This window comes from Haliaeetus leucocephalus, unplaced genomic scaffold (genome assembly GCF_000737465.1).
Source record: "Haliaeetus leucocephalus isolate CR32 unplaced genomic scaffold, Haliaeetus_leucocephalus-4.0 Scaffold944, whole genome shotgun sequence".
In the NCBI taxonomy this organism is placed as follows: Eukaryota; Metazoa; Chordata; class Aves; order Accipitriformes; family Accipitridae; genus Haliaeetus; species Haliaeetus leucocephalus.
The window spans coordinates 628766-648388 of record NW_010973380.1 but is presented as its reverse complement, the minus strand read 5'-3'; the positions used below and the strand labels follow the sequence as shown (position 1 = coordinate 648388).

General features: G+C 42.5%; 1 protein-coding gene across 1 annotated transcript in view; it reads left to right on the top strand.

The window, feature by feature from the left end:
* AKT1 (v-akt murine thymoma viral oncogene homolog 1) overlaps positions 1 to 19623 on the top strand; it is a 67117-nt gene that overhangs the window by 12525 nt on the left and 34969 nt on the right. The window lies entirely within an intron of this gene.

The window sequence follows — 19623 nt, the reverse complement described above, 5'->3', positions numbered from 1 at the left end:
GTGGCTGTACTAGATTGTTCATCGGGAATAACATAAAATGATTTTAAGATGAGCAAACCTGTGACAACTGAGTGAAGGCTACTAGCCAGCCATGTACAATTCAGTTCACCATAACTGTGCCATTTGGAGTTAATGCATTTTTTCCCAGTCTAGTCTGTGTTTCCTGGGTAATATCAGTTGTTATTTCGGAGAAAAGCATGATTTTACATGTATACTGCCTTCTCTGCTTAGAGCAGCAGGTGGCCAGATTTCTTTCTGAAATAGTGACTTGTCTCAGCTCTAAAGCAAATATAACCAGATTGCAGAGACTGTATTTTTTGATCTTCAAAGTAGTTGATATTTTCAAAGCTGCTGTAGTTGTTGGAGTATACTGTTATTCATGAAAATAGAAAACAAAAGCAAAACATGGGGGGGGGGGAATATACTTTTCTAAGGTTTGCATCATCTTGCATCTTTGTATGCTTGGCATGTAACCTTGTTCCATTCAGAGCGCTGCTCTGAACAGGGCCGAGCTCGTTCTTTGAGCTGCTGCTTTGTTGCTATCTACTAGTTCCTCTTGCATTGAGCTGCAAAACCATCTGCTTTTGCTTTTCATACCTATTTTTACCATCTCTAATTTGCTATTAAGATGTTAACTTCTGCCTCCAGTTAGCCTAGCATGTCTCTATACTGTGACTACAACATGGGGGCAAGCAAGCACTCTGTGCATTCTCTTATGCTACCCTTTCACACTTGGGAACTGGTTCCTGTAAACAGCTGCAGTACTGCTTTATTATCCTCTTTAAAAGCTCTCGCTCCTTGTGTTGCTTATAAAAGGCCTTGACGAACTTGCAGTGCGTGTGTACTGAGACTGCTGTTCACTGCGATGCCCAGTATTGGTCCCCCTTTTTTTGTGTGTCTATCTGCCCGGCCTTCCGTTGTCCCTGTCCTGTGACAAATAAACTCTGCAGAACAGGGACTGTCTCATTGTTTTATTTGTACAGCAGGTGGCTCAGCTCCAGATGTGTATCTGAAGTTGCAGTGTACTGCAGTAATACAAATCATTATGTTACAGAAAGCTGTATCTAAAATGGGGGGGTAAGATTGGATTTACTGTGATAAGTTTTATGCATTTTTAAGGGTTGTTTTTTGTGGATTTTTTTGTGGTTGTTTTGGTTTTTTTTTTTGTGTTAATCCTCTGACAGGTTACTGGCAGGAATGTGCAAAAACCAGTATATATGAAGTTTTCTTCCCATTTTAAGGAATCCTCCTCCACATGGCCAGAGGAAAGCTTTCTTCTTAGCACCTGCTCCAGGCTACTAGGAATGGGCTACTTTACAACAGCTCTTGTTGGTGTCTTGGAGAGGTTTGTTTACTCCCACAACTAGACTGGGTGTGCTTATGGCAAAACCTCATGTTTCTGGAGACTTTTCTCTTTTTAGGCACCATTTTAGAAGTGGAATGACACACAACAGGATGTGTGGTTGTAGGTACATGTTCATGCTTCAGAGACTGTGCATACCTTTTTGACCGTGTACAATCCTGTGCTGTATCTTTCATCTTTCATGTGGTGAAATAAAACATAGAGGAACACAGAATTCATTTCTCCTTTTTATGCCCAGTACACACACAATGTTTATTGATAATTGTCTTTCTGCTGACTGTTAAAATCATCAAACCAGTTACTGGAGGCAAGGTGAAAAATGAGGGCACATGGCCAAGCAGACTTGAGGTTTTGTTCCTCAAATTTGATTTGAAAGTTGCAGTTTGATAAAGTTGCATTCATTCTATTTTTTGCCATTGTGTTTTTATAATTCTCCTCAATTACCTACATGTACTAATAAGTGTTAGGATTTATTTTATAGTGTTTTGTATGGCCCTGCTTTGAGTGGACAATTAGACCAGATCACCTCTAATGGCTTCTTTCAACATAAAGTATTCTGTGATTTTGTGTTTCTTGACCGGTTTGATATTGGGAATCTCATGCAAAGCCCAGCCTGATTTTGAAGGAGAATAACAACCCCATTGGTAGAGGTGCTTGGTTTTAGTTTTGATATTCCTTGTGATGGCTGTGAAACAGAAGATAAGTAGCAGTTCCTCTGTTGTCAACAGGCCTTTTCATTTTTTAGTGTTGGCTGATCTGTTCAAATAGAGAACTTGGGATTTTCCAAGTAAAGGGTTCAAAACATGGAATAATAACAAACCTTGCTAATTTACTACTTGTTGTTAGTGTTCTGGGTCCGTGCTTTGGAACCAAAAGTTGCTCTCTGCTTTAATTACTAGAATTCCTGGTTTACTAAGATTGCTATGTAGCTGTGAAACTGCTGGGAGCTTGCTTTCTTTTGCTTGTTTGGTTGGCTGTTGTTGCAGTGAGGCTCGCTGTCGGAAAGTAGAAATGTTTCTAACCTCATCCCAGCCTTTTTCTTTCACCCTTTTGTAGTCCTGGTGTAAAAGAAGGGGGAGAAATAGGGGTAGCAGGATGTGTGGTGGGACTGGCTCTGTCCTTTCTGGTCCTTTCCAAGCAAGGCTTCAGTTATTTTATGTCACTGATGGAAGTTGAATTAGGTGCTTTGATGGTCACCTTCAGCAATAGCTGGTTGGCTGCAGCTCCTTGAGACTCTGACCATGGCAGAGGAGGTGTGCTTTAGATTCACGTTGAGTTACTGGTGGCTGAAGTTTACAGCAACAGCTTGTTATAAAAGTAGAGACCTGAGCAATAAGGTCCAGCTTATCAGCAGTGATTAACAAGATAGTCTACTGATAGCAGAGGCAACCTGGAAGCTGAGCATGGCTGATCTGGTGCCCTCAGCTAGTATCAACTCACAAATTTCTTCCTTTGTCCCAATCAGTATAGTGACAGTGTCCTTCATCAAGGCCTATTTGTGATGGTTTAGTGGTGGTCTATCGTCCTTTGGCTGTTATGAGCAGCCGCCTTTTGGAGTCAGACTCGATAAATGAGGTGATCCATGGGGTGATGGATCTATGCTGTTTGTTCCAGGATAATAGTCACCTCAAATAGGTGACATGAAATGCTGCTTTATGAATGCCCTTAAGTTGTAGAAGCTTATTTCACTACTGGTGCTCTGGATGGCTGAAACTGGAGTTCCAAAGGACAGAGTAAATTTTGGACCTGATGTGCCATTTCACTTAGAAAAGAGAGCCTTCAAGGGCAGGGTTGAAGTCTGGCTCAGCCAGAAATGGGAAACCTTGATCAGTCTCCAGACTCTGGAATTTGTTTTATCTGAGACAAGATTGTTGTGTGAAGTTTGGAGCCAAGGTCTCCATATGGAACTACATCAGATCTGTGTTTAGATCTGCGTCTGAAATGAGATAGCTGTAGTTCCAAAGGGATTTTTTTATTTCTTACTGTTTTATAACCTCAAATCTCCAGAACGGGGAGGTTCTTGAAGGATGCGTGTCTAATACCAGCTTCCTATTAAAACTTTTATTAATTATTTTAAAATTGTACTTATGAGCTGCCGTGGATTTTTTTTTTTTAATTTTTCTACTTTGAAAACTTGATGTTTCTTCCTTCCTTTTCCCATAATACCAGGATAGTGCTGACTATTTTGGAAATTGTTGTCTTTGTTCAGATTTGGACTTCTGAATGCAAACAATGCCTGCATTTGATACCCTCTTCCATTTTTGCTTGGCTGGAAATGCTGTTAATAAAAGTCATAGGCATTCCCCATTCCGTGTTGCCCAGGGGAGATAGGTAGGTTGGTCAAACTGAAGGCAGAGCATCTAGAAGCTTAAGAGGTGGCTGGTGTATTAGAGTACCATCCTGGAACCGAGAATCGAAGCCAGTCCTCCCCTGCTCTGCCACAAACTTCCTCCTATATGATCATCTCAGATAAGGTTATTTTTATCTCTCTGTGCCCTGGTTCCCTATCTGTAAAATGGTGATAACGGAACTTCCCTACTTGACAGGGATGTTGTGAGGACAAATGCATCTCAGGCTGTGGGGCTCTTGGATACTGTGGTAACTGGGAGCACAGATAGAAGGGAAATGTTCTGCATAAAAGCTTTCTGTTCTTTAAGGCCAGTGGTAGGTTACAGCACTGATGTGAGTGTGGCTTCCACTGATGTCAGGGTTTGACTGGTGCCATGTCTTTTCTCTGAATGTTTCCTTGCTCACTACTACATGCATACCAGCAAAGCACTTAACATCCTTGCTAAATACTATTGTTTGCATCCTTGGCTGCAGGCTCTGAGAGCTGAAGAGCCTGGGTGAGACTTGCTACTCGTGTGTTTGCCAGCGTGGGCTGCTCACAGTGACTGAATGGAGTACATGCTTCTGGCAACAGCCACCCAGTGCATTTCACAGGCTCACTCAGACCCTGGAAGGAGTTAAAATTATGTATGAATGGATTTTCACTTGTGAAATTCAAACTACTGTAGCAGTTACTCTGAGCAAGCCATGGGCTGCAGTCTGACCAGAAGAAAGCAATTGTCCTTGACATAACTGGTTAAATTTCATAGAAACCACATCCTTTGTGTTGCCACTGACAACATAACATTCCTTAATGTTTGATTTCAAGTGGTGCTTTATTACCCAGCTGTACATGCAAACATACTTTCTTCAGAAGAATTTCTGTCCAAGACACCACAGAAGAGTGTAAACCTCTTTCCGTTTTAACATGGACTTCGTAGTACGTGTTTATATATAGTACAAGCAGGTAAGAGACAGGAAACCTATCTGCTTAACATTTACATTGTCACATGTCCAAAGGGAAGGCTGTGGTGAGTTGAATATTTGTTCAATCAAATCTCACTCATGCAAATTGAGGTGTGTTTTTTGGGAGCTTTTTGGGCCAGGAGGTAGGAGTGTACTTCGTTTATTGCTTGCTCCTTGAAACATGTGGCTCATGTCATCTTCCTTGTTCACCTGCTTTGATAAATTCTATATTTAGTTGCCTCTGCCCATCCACTTGAACAGGACAAAAATAACTTCAGTGTAATCCATCCTCTCTGTCCTTTCCTCTCCACCCCTTCCCTCCCCTTTCCTGCTGCTGGGTTTAGGGCATTCAGTTGTTTGGGAAGTGGTGGATTTTTTGTTTGTTTTGCTTTGTCTCCTTACAAGGAGGATTGGGGGGCAGGAGAGGACATTTATACCCCACAATAAAATTGTTGTGAAGAGTATGCAAACTGTCAGAAACACTTCCTCCTCTCTTACAACATTTGCTGAGGGGTCAGAGTGTGTGCAGAGTGCGCGGAGGGAGGTGGAGCAGAGAGGTTGGGAAATAACTTGCATGTGGCATACATCTGTCTGACAAAAAGCCAACCGTGCCAGGGGATAAATGGACAAACAGTGTTTCAGTTCTGAACTCAGAGGTTGAACCTAAAGTTTGCGCAGGAGTAACTCTTCAGATAAGTTTCCGATGGACCTTGACTCCTGTTGTGCAAACACGTAGTAGCTAGCACGGAGAAGACTGTCCTCTATATCCCTGCTTGGGAGAGGATATAAGCATAGGTTGTGCTTTGCACGGCTTCTCCTGTGTCCCATGATGGTCATATATATATATATATATATATAGACATAAAGTCTGACACAAATCAACATTGGCGAAAACCCCCAGAAGTATTTAAGTGCCTAACCCCTTGACTTTAGCATGAATTAAGCACAAAACTAATGAAGCGCTCTTGTTAATCTAGCCATGGATGTTGACTGTTTTTATCTGTGAATTGGATAAAGAATGTCCACTGAACTTACCAAAATGTTTGCTGCCAATGTTATCTGAAATATTGTCTTCCACTATTACGCTGATAGGGATTGAGGGAAACAGTATTGTTTTGGTGAAACTGCTTTGAGGTACAGCCTGCCAAGTTCTTGTATCTTGAGCTGAGTGTTGGGTATGTTGTTTGTTCCTGACAGACACACTGTCTGGAGATGTTGGGGGAGTGTTCCCACAAAAAAAGTCACTTTTTGTAACTTCAGCAATTTTTAGGTTGTGTTAAAGGTGGTGATGAGGAGCAGAAAGGTTGAGGGAAAGCCCTTAATTGATGCCTAACAGAATTCAAGCTGTTTCTTGATGAAACTTTTCATTCGCTATCTGCTTTTCAAAAGAAAGTGAGAATTTTTTTTTCTTACTTTTGCATTCATAGAATTACTTCAGGACAGGAGGAAGAAAGAATTGGTTTTGAAAACTGGTCACAGCTTTAAAGATTAAAATTCTCCTTTCTATCTCATCTCTTACATGTGTACCGATGAAAGCCCAAGCCCGGTGGCAGTGTCAGGGTGGCAGCGCTGCCCCATTTTGACTTGCAGCACCCCGGGTGACGCAGGTGTGAAGGACAGCTAATTGGAGGACACCAGATTATGTGGGGACTTCTGTGACGTGAAACATGTTGGGCAGTACAGTGGAACCACTGACCAAACCTGGCTTTCACTTAGGAGCCTAAATCCCAGTTTGAGCCTCCAGGCTATGAATTTGGAACGAGACTCCCGGAGCCTGCCTTGCCACCTCACCTCTGTGGGGTGGCATCCGATTGCCTTGGCCCCTGTGCTTTGTCCTGCTTTTAGAGCAAAGGGCGCTTTAGTTTTTAGGCACATTAATTCCTTACTTCGTAAGCACAAATATGCACTCTGGGTGTTTGAAAAGGAGCAGGCCCCGAATTGAGAGTGCGCTTCTTAGGCTTCCAGGCACAGTGTAATCCTGTTAGTAGTCTGGGTTGGTGCGACAGTACTGGCTAGGCCAGGCTGCCTCGCAGGCATCTGCTTCTCTGCCTATTGAGTCAAGTCAATATCCTCAAAACGCTAATTTTCACTGTAATGATGGATTACGCCTGTCATGGTTTACAGAATTTTGTCTTGTGTGTTTAATAAAAGAATACAGATTCTAATGCTTATTATTTCTGAAGTCCAATACGTCTGAACTAAAGCTCACTGTATGCAAGACAAACTATGCTTTAATTTTACAATTGTCTGATGGGACTTTGCGATTTATTTGTTGTTACTTCCTTAATGATGTTGCAGTCAGAGGCACTGTTTTGCTAAATGTTGTGTAAAAAGTAAATTGTAGCACAGCAGATGTTGGTATTTGGATGGATGTCGGTGCAATGGGGGGACAGCAACAGTCATCTCTGTCAGCTGTCTTCAGGCTCGGCAGGCCTGCTGCGTGGTTACTTTGGTGTGTAAAAACAGCTCGTTTTGCAACTGGGAAGTTTGGCATTACATTTGGCACTGAGCCATGTAACTGGGTTAACACAAGTGTTTATCCAGCGATTTTCTCAAAATTGGTAACTTGGAGAAAATGTTTATTAAACTTCAGTACAAAAGAAGGGGGAAAATATGGCTGGATCTCTTATTTTTAAAAGTCTTTGATGTTTGTAATGCTAAACCCCATTTTTTTAATTCCTTTTATTTCCCTCACCCCTGTCTGTCTTTTGCTGTTTCATCATCAATCTTTTTGCAGCTTACTGTTTACAGTTTCCTTTTTAAAGACTAAGACAGGGAAGCATACCCGATGAAATGCAAAGTGTATAGGGTGCTATAACTACCTTTCTCTCCATCCTGTGTGCTGTCATGAATTAGGTGCAAAGAATTGAGGACTGCAAATGAAGCTATTTAATTACCATCACCCCCCCCACCCCCCCCATACACCTCCGTTTGGTAGAAATTCTGACTGCAGAATGGAACAGGAGCCCTGATCTGCAGAGCAGTTCATTCTTGTATGATAAATTACTGTAAATTTTGCCTTTGGGTTAAGTACAAGAATCCCTGCAGGTCATCAAGAATTTTTCATAGAACTCCTGTCAATATCGGACATATATCTTTATGGAAATAGCAATTTGGCCTGCATTTTTAGTAAGGAGGAGCAGGAGAAAGCACTAGTTTTTCAAAGCAGCAGCAGTTTCAATCAGATTTTGTACCTGAAATTGGGAACCTGTTGATTTAAGGTTCATTGGGAAACTTTCTCATAAAGGAGACATTTAGTTTGGATTAATTTTTCTAATCCATTTTAATCTTGTACTGCCCCTGTGATTAAATAACTAAATGTCTTAAAGACTCCCATTTCTTTTGGAAAAGGGAAGATGATTAAACTAGGAAATTTGGATTCTCTGGTGAGGGGAGGAAAAGTATGTAGAAAAACATATTCTCAAACCAGTGACAGTGACCCAATAGTGGACTTGTGTGTAGTTAATTTTGTACTTGAACTGGAATTTTATCACCAAATATAATATCAGGATGGTAATTTTCATGTGGCTCCTTTGTTCTCTCTCTTTTTTTTTTTTCGTTTTTTGTTTTAAAGGAGAGGGTGTTACCTGTACCTTCCAATTTCTGTACCCAAGCGTGGCTTCTTTTAGAAAACCGTAATTTGCAAGAAGGCCTGCCCACTACAAAGATTCATTTAGTGTGCTGTGCATAAATGAAAATTGCAGATTAGCCACTGCAAGTGTGCAGTGACTGCTTTTTTTGAAACATTTTTTGTCTCTTAGCTTGATACTGAAACTGTAATCCTGATGTTAAAATGGTTTTCTCACAGTATGGAGGGCAAAGGGGAAATAAATGCATAAAAGCATTAATTTGGTAATAGTCTAAACTTTATAGCTTCCCCAGACCAGGGGGTGGGCTGAGTCTTTGTGGCCAGCCTGACTTTTGGAAGATTTCACTGTGAGCGTTGGCTCTGCCTGTGAAGGAGCAGGGTCAGTGCAGCGGTATGTGCTCATGGCCAGGTTCTGTGTTAGCTCTGTTTAACGTACATACGTGTGTGTGTGTGTGTATTTAAAGGATGTAGCTTTGCTATTTAAACTTGCTCAGACTTGGCCATGTTTCAAGAATGAGGTCCTGAATGGGGAGCAGTACTCTCCCCATGGGCTGGGCACAACCTGCCCTTCCAGCTGCCCCCGTTGGTCCTGGGACGGGACCAGGACCAGGACCAGGACCAGGACTGGCAATGGCTACAGGCACAGCTGGTGTGGCCTGGGGTGAGGGTCAAGCTGCCACCTCTCCCTGCCCTGCCTGTGCTCTCAGCAGCCCAGTGCCTTCCCCCCTGCCCAGCAGAGACCCAGCACCGGGGACACCCCGTCTTGTCCCTTTGTCGGCGTTCACCTCTCTGATGCAGCAGACGCCAGCCAGAATTACGGTAGCCACATCTTGGCTTATGTTTACCACTCTCTTCCCCCTCCACAAGATGCCTCTGTTCTCCCCCTTTCTCGTCCTGCTCCCCTCCTGCCTTGTTGGCAGCAGCAGCAGGGTTTTCGGGGTGGCCTTGCTTTTGGCTTGACCCCTGGGGCAGCAGAGGAGCCCCTTGCAGCTGCCACCTGAGCTGATAGTGTCAGATCAGGGACCTGTTGAAGAAAATGCTGTAACCAGAGCATGCGCTAAGCATCGAACGACAAAGCAGGGTTTGCATGCAGGGTTCTCTCTATGTGTGCATGTACCTTCCTTTGCAGAAATTCCTGAGGCATGAACATGGCCCCAGATGACCTTCTTCAGGAACATTACCCCAGGTGACCTGTAGGGTTTTTTCTCTCTTTTTTTTTTTTTTTAATATTTTATAAACAAGACAAAGCAAAAAAAAAAAAAAACCAAAACCAACTCATATGAGTTTAAAGCTTTATTTCTGGCTTTCTGGTGTTCTCATGCTTAAAGTTTGGGAATCAAAACTCTCCTGGACAGCTGTTGTAGTTGTTGCAAGTTCTACAAACCTGAAGGGTAGCTGTAACACAGCTAGGCAAGGGGTGTGTTTTGGTGTTTGTCTTGCTTCTGTTCTTTGGGGACATGCCAGTAAGGGTGGGAAGATGACTACAGAGAGCAGACTGTGCTCAGTTATAGAACAAGGCTTTTAGGATTCAGGTGGTAGAGGGGATGTGCATGGTAAGGAGCAGTCGCGCAGTGCGCTGTGCTTGGAAAATCAGATGCGGTGGAGAGGTCGGGCTGATGCAGCAGTCCCTGACCTCTGAGAATCCGGTGGGCCAGGTCCCAGGTTTGATGCCCATGGAAACTGGTGTCAATTTAGGGCTGGCTGGGGGTAGGGGGTGATGTTTGTTTTTCCCCTGGGAATAGGAGCAGTTTTAAAAGAGGAGATTGGAATTTTTGCCATGTCTTCCCAAAACAATAGTATAGGGCACTGCAAGCTGGAAAGCGTAATTCAAGCGCCCATCTACTTTTCACTTCTGTGTGGTGTATACCTTTCATTTTTGATACTTTTTTAAAAAGGAAAAGTGGCTTTAATATACCAAGATGCTGTTGCAACATGAAAATTAATTCATGGTGACAATGTCAAGGTAGGTGGGTCTTTATTTCATTCCTTCTTATGTAAGAAACAGATTTTCGTGTGACTGACTGGAATGAATGTCTCCTGGAGTGTGGAGCTGTGAGGAAGAGGTATGAGGAGTCTACTATAATAGATGACTTTGGGTTTCAAACAATAATAGTCACTATGATGTATATTTGTTTTTAGCAGTATATATGTATATTTCCACATTACAGGGCTAAATTGTGGTACTATTGAAATCCAACAGGAATTTTGCTGTTGGATTATATTGAGACTCAATATTTTTACTGTGTATTGTAAAAATAAATGAATTTTAATAGTGTTTAGGGTGACAGAAGTGTGTCTAGTTGAGCCCATAACCCTGCTGAGGCAGCAGCGTGGATTGTGCTCTGCTTTACGGTGACGACACACTTCAGTCCAAGGCACAAAAGTCCTTGGCAAAGTTTCTTATGCCTGTGTTACTTGGCTAAGCTTAGCACCACAGCTACGGTGGCTGTTTGCTCTCAGGTTACCCAGTGGTGAAGTTGCTTTAATAAATTTTCAGTATGGAATTAAGTTACTATATTGCAAAATTCCTCTGAACTGAGGCAGGCACTCCTGTTATCTGGTGGAGACTTTCATTGCTGAATTTGGGGTAGTGACTCAGTAAAAGTTATCTGCAGAGTACTAAATTTGGAGGCGTAACCAGGAGGTTGCCATGATAACAAATATTAGAACTTGCTTTCTGGGAAGTGCTTGTAATTTTTCCATTGATGGCCATTTAATAGCTCAAGATAAATGAAACTTTTTATTAGAAGCTAACACGGTCTCCGTGTGCCCCTCCAGGGTTTTTCAGACTTGCTAGTGATGAGATGAAGAAGGGAAATCCAAATTAGCCCCAGCCATATAAACAGCACACCCCTTTTTTTATGTTGCTGCTTATTTTTGCCATTGAAATATTTGCTTAACTTGGCTTTTATGCATCTTTCTATGAAATATTTACCCAGTAACTGTTTGTATAAACATGCTTAAAATTCTGCATTGATTTTTTTTTTCTTGGCACTTTTAAGAAATTTCCTGATGCACAGCGTGATCACACAATTACTGGTAGAGCTTTTATTGTAAGTGGCCTAAAACAACTCTGTGTATTTATGTTGAAAATTAGGACTCAAACCCAGAAGCTAAAGGATAACAATACGATGTGTTAATTTCTTACCCTCTATAAATTGCTTATTTATAGAAGTCCATGTTCTGCAGCTTAGTTTTTACCAATAGAGCTTTTTTTCCCATTTCAAACCGCCTCTGAAGTTGGTCCATATCATCTGTTTTAGAAAAGCTGCTGTTTCTATAAATCTCCCCTAATGTCCCTTAGCCTTTTTTTCACCATTTCTTTACAATTCCCTGAGGTTTTGATTCGCTTTGTGAATGACACAATGATCTAGTAATGGGAGCCTAGAAGACCAAGCCAGGGGCTCGTGAGTCCTCACCGCTGATGTTTTCTGCGCGGCTGCATCCTGCTTTTTCCCTCCCCTGGTCTTGCTTTCCCATGTGCATCCACCCCCCCAAGTTACCAGCTCACCTCTCAGCTTCACCAACTTTGGGATTTTAATGGGGAGCCTCTGCTGAGTACTTTTCAGGTTTAAAGTTCACAAAGCAAATGAATGCATCATAAAAATTCACTCTCGCCTGAGTCTTTGGCTCTTGAATCTTTTTTTCAGTGGGGCAGAGTGGGGGGAGGGACCTAAAAATCAATTTTTAAGCAATTAATGATGCTTTTTCTGAATGTACTCTGTGTGTAGGCAGCCCTAGGAATACAAGCTAAAACTGTGCTTTCGGACTTTGTTTAATCTCTGGAAGAGCTTTGGTTTGTGTGTGTTTCTTTGCTTTGTCCCTTCTCTACACTATCTGTCAGTCTCTAGACAGGAATTTAGTGAAGAACAAAACTGGGTATGTCATATTCAAATAAGGCATGTGTTCAGATAAGTGCAAGAGTCATGGCTAAGGATGCTTATGCTAAGAGGTAAAATAATTAAATCAGCTTTTAGATGATGTCTAGAAAAGCCCTTCCTTGTTGAAATACACCAGGGTGTGGTGTGTTTGGTGTTTTGGTTTGGATTTTTTTCTTTGTATTTTTAGTAGAGTTCATAAAATCTTTGGAGGATTAAGTCACACCCTTTATATAAATACATTCAGTGTATTTAAGAGCCTGATTTGCAGAAATACTGATTGTATTGACTTCAGATTGAGCTCGAGGAATAGTTGTAGGTACCTTCACCCTCTAAGGGAAGATATTTAAAAAGTTGCAGAGACTTATTAGCTTAAGTGCCTCATTAGCTGCTTGTGCTATTTTCCATTATAGCGTCAAGGTAAAAATTACTTGGGGAGAAATAATTGTTCCAAGCATGCTTAATTCAGTTCAGTGAATCTGACACCTCCTCTGTCATTTTTATTTATTTATAAAAATGAGAGTGAGTTGGGCACCTGTCAAAAGCAGAGGAATACGTGATGGCACTTTCTGTTACACGAATGTTTTATTTTGTTAAAATGCTGTAGCTGCTTGCGATCATATTACAGAAGAGATTTCTCTAATTGTGTTGGACACCTCGTGGTAGTTTTAAGTCCTTTTGCTCCCACCATGAGGTAGTGGAGATGCAATTCACTCCGAGATTGTTTTCAGCATAGCTTAAGAAATCGCTTTATACTTTCCTGTAATTTATGTAGCTATCCTTAAAACTGCTGTTTTTAATGAAACTTCATTTACATCTTCTCCCACTGGAGACAGCTGTAGGTTAGGACTAGCCTGACTAAGCTGTGCCAAAGGTAGGAGTAAGGAGTTTTTTACATGCTGATTAATTCTCTTTTGCTCCTTTGGGAATATCTGGTATTGCTTAAATTGATTGCTGTAAGCAATATGGCAACATTTTTGACCTTCTAAACTGAAATTCAGCAAAAAAAAAAAAAAAGAAAAAGATGAACCTCTGTGTTTCAGTTTTACATAACCATACAGTTGAAATACAGTGATAAAAAAATAGAGAGGTGTCATCTTCTGTAGTGGTGGTGTTGGCTGGTGATCTCAAACTCTTGGACAGAGATGGAATCGGAGAACGTGGTAGTTGTCCGTCCCCTGCATGGAGAAAGTATTGGGCGAGAATCTGTTTTTCTTTCTCCATAATCTGACTTCTGATCTCTCCCATGCCCTAGCGATGTGAATCAGAGCACCCATTCCTTGCCTTCGTTAGGTGTTCCCCATCTGCGCCGTTGTGTAACTGAAGGCAGGGGTAGCTTCCAGTATGCTTATTTTTCTACACAGCGCGCCTATAGAGCTTTGCGGGAAGCGCTAAGCCGAGGCTGTTAGTTGCTTTCTGAAGTTAATTTACAGATGTGGGGTGCCAGGTGACCAGCAGTCGTCCTCACGGGGCTCCCTTTGTCGCTCGAAGGCCAGACCGCTCCGCCATCCCCCTCGTCCCACCTCCAGCTCCCCTCTTCTTCCTTCCCTCCCTCCCTCCCTCCCCAGATTCCCCCAAGATATGATAATGAAGCAGGTGCCCCGCATCGCAGCTTTCTGTGAGCGTGAGAAACGGCAGTAGGTTTAGAAAAGCCGGAGCCGAGCTGGAGGCGGCAGTGGCGGCGGCGGCGACATTACTTCTTAACCTGTTGGCAGTCGCGTCAGTCACAGCCACGCGGGCCGCCGGCGCACCGCACGACCGTCCAGCTGCCCGGCGGAGAATAAAGCGGGGAGCGGATCTGCAGCGCCCCGAATTAGCCCGTCGCGACCGCGGGACCCCGCGTTAGGGCCGTGAGAGGTGCGGAGGAGCCGGGCCGCGAGCCGCCGAGCGTTGGCCTGGCACGGGCAAGGCCGCGGGCTGACCTCCCCACCGGGGAGCAGCCCCGGCCCGGCCGCCTCATTGAGATTCAGGGCACAGGCGTCGCCTCCGCAGCTGTACGCTGGAGGCGGCGGCCGAGGAGGCGTCCAGAGAGGGGCCAAAAAGAAAATCATCAAAGAACCGGCCCCCTTCGCTGCGCCTCTGAATAGGCAGACAAACCAGAGGTCCTTCTCTCTCCGCGAGCGTGTTGGGAAAGACATTAGCATAACCTCCTTTTTTTTTTTTTTTCTTTTCTTTTTTCTTTCTTTTTCTTTTTGCTTCCCCCAAGCTACCGAAAACCTGGCACTGTGTTTAAATATCTTGTTTTGACAGTTTGTTGAGGGAAGGGAAGAGTGCTGCACCAGCCTGGTGGGTGTCTGTGCAGCTATTTTTAAAAAAAAAAAACAACCATATTTGAACTGAGAGCGTTCATTCGGGTCACCCTAGACTTAATTGTTTGGTGTCAAGTCGTTAAGATCCAGAATTAGCTCGCTGTGTTTGGAAAGGGCTTGCTTCCGAGTCCTTTAGAAATGCAAAGGCAAGTTTTCAAGCCCTGCTTTCTTTTTCCAAATCTGGTTTGATTTCTGCTGGTTTTGAAGCGAGCGGACACTTACCCTATTTACTCAAGCAGCAGAAACTAACTGTAAATCCCTGTCCCGCTCTTCAGCACGCACGACATGGCAGCTCCTGAAAGCTTCATGTCTTTAAGGAAGCTGGCATCTGTTTCACCGAAACCTTATTAGGCCGACAGGATGCAGACCACTTCTCGTGGCCAGTGAAGTCTCAGAAATGAGTCATTCCGCCTTTGACCGGTGGCACATTAGCGCTGCGATTGGCATAACTTTCGTGTTTCCCTCAGACGGTTCAGGGCTGTACAGTCAAGGAATGTCGTACATCTTCGAAGCATGTGGGAACGTAGAAGAGGCTTGCGTAACTCAAAAGCTCTAATATTTTGAGTGTTAACCTTAATTGTAATTAATGGTGCTACTTCTGATGCTCAGAGCAGAAAGTGTAATGCATTATTTATCCATAGATTTGTGGTAGCCACTTGAGTGCATTTCGTATAACTGAGAGCTTGTTTTCAGTTGGTGCTCCTGGGCTTGTTCTGGTTACTTTGGGGCATAAGAAAGTTAATAGTTGGTCCAGCACTTTTGTAAATATCAAGGGTATCATTGGATGCTGACTTGGTTAACCTAATGATTTTTTTTTTTTTTTTTCAAACCATTGGTATGTATGAGTTGATTAAAAAAAAAAAAGCAGAGGCTTCTTAAATATAGTCTGTTCTGAATTAAAGGGTGTGGTGTTGGCTTTGAATGAGCTTGATGCAGCAACAAGCATGCAGCAGTTGGTAAATAAAGATGGATTTTCTTTTGTTCTGCTGGTGCTTGCTGCTCATTATTCTCCACTTACCCCGTGAGCTTCCCAGGGAGTGGCAGCTGTTTCTGATGTTAGACACTCTATCAGTGGTAGACAGCTCCAGATTCGGTGAGATACTGTTGTGGGGAAGAGAGGAAAATAACCTAACCCTGCATTATTGTAAATCCTCAGTAGAATTAACTTTTCATGAACCAAAAGAGTTTCGTGTTTAACTTTTTCTGAAATATTCACGCGTAAGCGTGCTTTGCAGTACGTGTTACTGTGAAAAAGCTTTTCTGGCATGAGATGGATTTACATTCTAAGTGTGTGTTTAAGTATTTTAATGTGCAGTGTGTGGGGGCAGACACAAGGCAATAAAGGGAAATCGGTCTATAACAATCTTCGTGTATATTTCCAGATATATACAGTTTGGGAATCTTTGCAATTTGGAAATTGCTTGGAGTGAACAGAATGGTACATAAAGATTTTAAATAATAAAGCTAGCAAGCTACAGAGGAGTCTATTTGGTTCCAGGATTTTATATGTAGGATTTATAACCCATGCTTTTACTTTCCTGTCTCTGCAGTGTTAGCATTCTGTTACTGAAAACAAAGAAGGCTCTGCCAGGGCATTACACAAGCAATGAATCACAGAGGAAAAAATGTTTTGCTTTGTAAATTGTTCACTTTTCCATGGTGGATCATTATTATTTTTGGGTTTTTTTAGGGTTGTCTGATAAAATTTGCCACACATGCTTGCATTTACTGTACTCGGTACAGTTCTTCTAGTGTGACTACATAACTACTAATATTAGTGACTTCAAGTAACTTCTTGCTTATTATTCTTAAAAACAAAACCGCAACAGGAACAAAAAACACACGGCAAAAATTGAAACAGCTCAGTTCACTCTTCAGGCATGACAGCTTACTGAATATATCAGAGGAAGGAAAAGGTGTTAATGTTTTTCAGTCAGCTTTGTCCCAGCAGTTCCACATAATTATTTTTTGTCTGTATTGACAAACTCCTTTTCTGCCTAAAATACTCAGATTTGCTGCTGTGATTAATGTGGTCCTCCTCACAGGCTGTAGGAAGTTTGTAGTGTTTTCACTAATCATAAAAATATAAACTTGTTTCTTGAGAATATGCACTTTTATACATTTTCTTGATGACTGCGTTGGTGAATCTGTGTTTCAGAACTTCTGTAGAGGAACGATAGTTTGCTCAGGCTTGAATGTAAAACTTTACTTACAGAGATACCTGATTGGGAAGTCACACACCAAGCAATGTCTTGCCACTTTGCTGCAAGATGTGGAAGTATAACCTCAGTGGATTATATGATAGAATTTATACCACAGATGCTGCAGTGTGCCTCGTACTGTCCTTGGCAAGAGCAATAATCAATAATATGTATGCTTGCCATATTACAGGATTCATCAAGCTCCAGACATGTGGAAAAAGAAGTTTAAAATCTTGTTTGCAAATTAAAAAGGTGGATCAGGAACCAGAACCAGCTAAAGCAGTGGATAAGGGAAGGTCCAAGTAGAATGGTCCTTGCAAAATGCCTGGCAGTAACAAAATGCTTGATTTTTCACGCAGAAAGAGTGAGTGTGGAGGAGGATGCTATATATGTATGGAATACACCATTTTAAACACTATGTGATTAATCTCTTAGATGATGTGTTTCTAACAGAGAAACAGATCGGTGGAATAAAGCTGTAAGAAAGTGTGAGAGCCAAACATAAGCATCTAATTTAAAGAGGAAGGGTCTCTTGTGACAGTACAGTGTAATTTGGTGTAAAATTATGCATACTTCACTGAAAATAACCAGATAATAATTTCAGAATCTGCAAGAAATAAATGTATCCTCCGTAAATACCAATGGGGAAGACGTGTAGCATAGATTAGGGAGTAAGGGAAATGGAAACTCTGTGTCTTGCCCGTCTTCAGATATTTTTTGTCCCATCCAATCTAGATTTAATCCTAAATGCAGGTATGATAAGGGCTATGTGATGGTTCCTGGGTCTCCTGGGTCTGCTTTATGCAAGAGAAGAAAATACCAACAAGTCAGGTATCTAACAGCGTGTTCCAAAATTGTGATGGTCTGGGCAGCTGCTTCCCCGACCTGCTTACCTGACAAACCTCTTGTCAAGAGCTCGGCTGAGCGTGCCATGTATCTTCTTGTCCCTGTAGTCACATCTGTGGTCTAATAGTAATGAGATTGGAGTAATCTCACTGATCTGGGCTGAGTTGGACTGATAATTTAAATGTGAAAGGCTTCATAATCTCCTACTGATCCCAGAAAGTTTTCAGCTTTTAATTAAGGTCAGAATTAAAAAGATGATGACAACAAAACCTTCCACATTTACCGCCTTGCTTATAAATGTTAAGGCATGACAGCTATAGGTGAGTTCTCCTGAAATTCCCAAAGCGACGATGACATTTTTGTAAACCTCTTACAGGTTAGTGTAACACTTACAGCTGTAACAGACGTCTCTAAAAGAAAGACTGAGAAGGTTCATTCCTTTTCCTCTCATCTTTCTTGCCCTGTGCCCTGTTTGATCAGTGCAAATGGATGTTTTCTGCAGACGTGGCCGCTGTTGGAAATGTGGCTCTGTGTGACTGTCTCTGCCAGTTCAGTAACTCTTAGTTTTTTGCTTTAGATTAGAAAATTAAAAGCCTAACGAGGGGTAAACAGGTGAAAGCAGCAGCTAGGGGTGCGCGTGCCCATGGCCGAGTGGCATGGGCGTTGGTGTTGCTTGTGCTTCTGTGTGCAGGAGGGAAAAGTATGAGTCTGAATGGAGAAGAAAAGACACCAGCTAGTGCCCGAAGCAGGTTGAAACTGCTCTGCAGAAGGAGAGGAGGTCTGTGGGGAGAGGAAGGAGGCAAAGCAGCTGCAGGGGAGTTCCTGGGGCAGGGTGCACATCGTTGGGAGAGAAATTACGGGTGGAGGAGAGCCGAGCAGCAGGAGAAGAGGGTGTGAGTGGAGCCTGGGAGAACAGGAGAGCAGCAGGAGGTTGCCAGAGCCAATAAATCTGGGGAGTCTTTTCTTCTCGCTGCTCTTGGTGGTTGTTTGAAGAGCTTGCCAGCAGATGAAACCGTGGGCACTGGGTACCAGCCGCTGCAGGGGCAGCATCACGGGGTGCGCAGGCGTGCTCCTGCTGTGGCAGACCAGAAAGAAGCTTGGCTCCTAGTCTGCTCCCTTGTCCTCTCCTTGATGTTGAGCAAACAAGTGAGAAACCGTACTGGAGGGAGGAGGGTATAGCTGCTGCCCAGCTGTGGGTGCTTTGTTGTGACCACTTCTTTTTTTTAATTTTAAATCAGTTGTTATTGGGGTGAGCGGAGTTGGAAAAGTGTGGCTGGTACCCTGATCTGAATAACACCTTGAGTGAGGCTTTTGTGATTCAGCCGAATAGAAACATTACTGCAGGACCCTGTAGGACCTAGAGGGCTAGCTTGACACCATCCAGGTAAAACTATTTGAGGTTCTGGAGAGACTGCCTGAGAAGATGACAACATGGACAATGAGCAAAGGGGGAAACTGAGGCACGTTGACAAAGTCACCCAGAAGAGCCACAGGTGGAACCCCTCTCTTCCTTCCCTGAAACCCAACTTAGTAAACCCAGTAAATAATTGAGGTTTTGATCAACTCTTTTCTTTTTATTCTACTGTTTGGAACATGGCTGTAACACAGTCATGGAACTGTCACCTGTGCAGGTTATGCAGGTGAGCAGTAGCAGAGTGTGAGCAAGGGATCTTTTCTCTTGACAAAGAAAAGGTGGAATTTTCTTCTTTGTGGTGGTTATACATCATCCAGTGTTTTCCCCTTCATATTGTGATACATCATCTTGTGTTTCATGCTAGAGATGTTGTGAGAGGAGTGAGTGATGTTATGTAACTTAAGCAGAGAATTATGTTCTTATGTTCTAAAAGTGACTGTTGGTTTGATAAAGCAGTTGACTAATCAGTAAATTACCCATTGTTTTTTAAAATACTTGCGCTGCAAAATGTAAATGAAAAAAATTTCTCCACTTGTCAGTATGAAAAATGACAATAGCAAAAATAATACATAGGACATCTGCTCTGATTTTTTAAAACTTAAAATGCATTTAAGGCAGATGTTGCAGAATTTGAATGGAAATCGGAGTAGATGGAAGATCAAAACATAGCTGTTTACCTTTTATGAAGTCCCATTTTTATGGTTAATATCACTAGCAATATCTGATTCA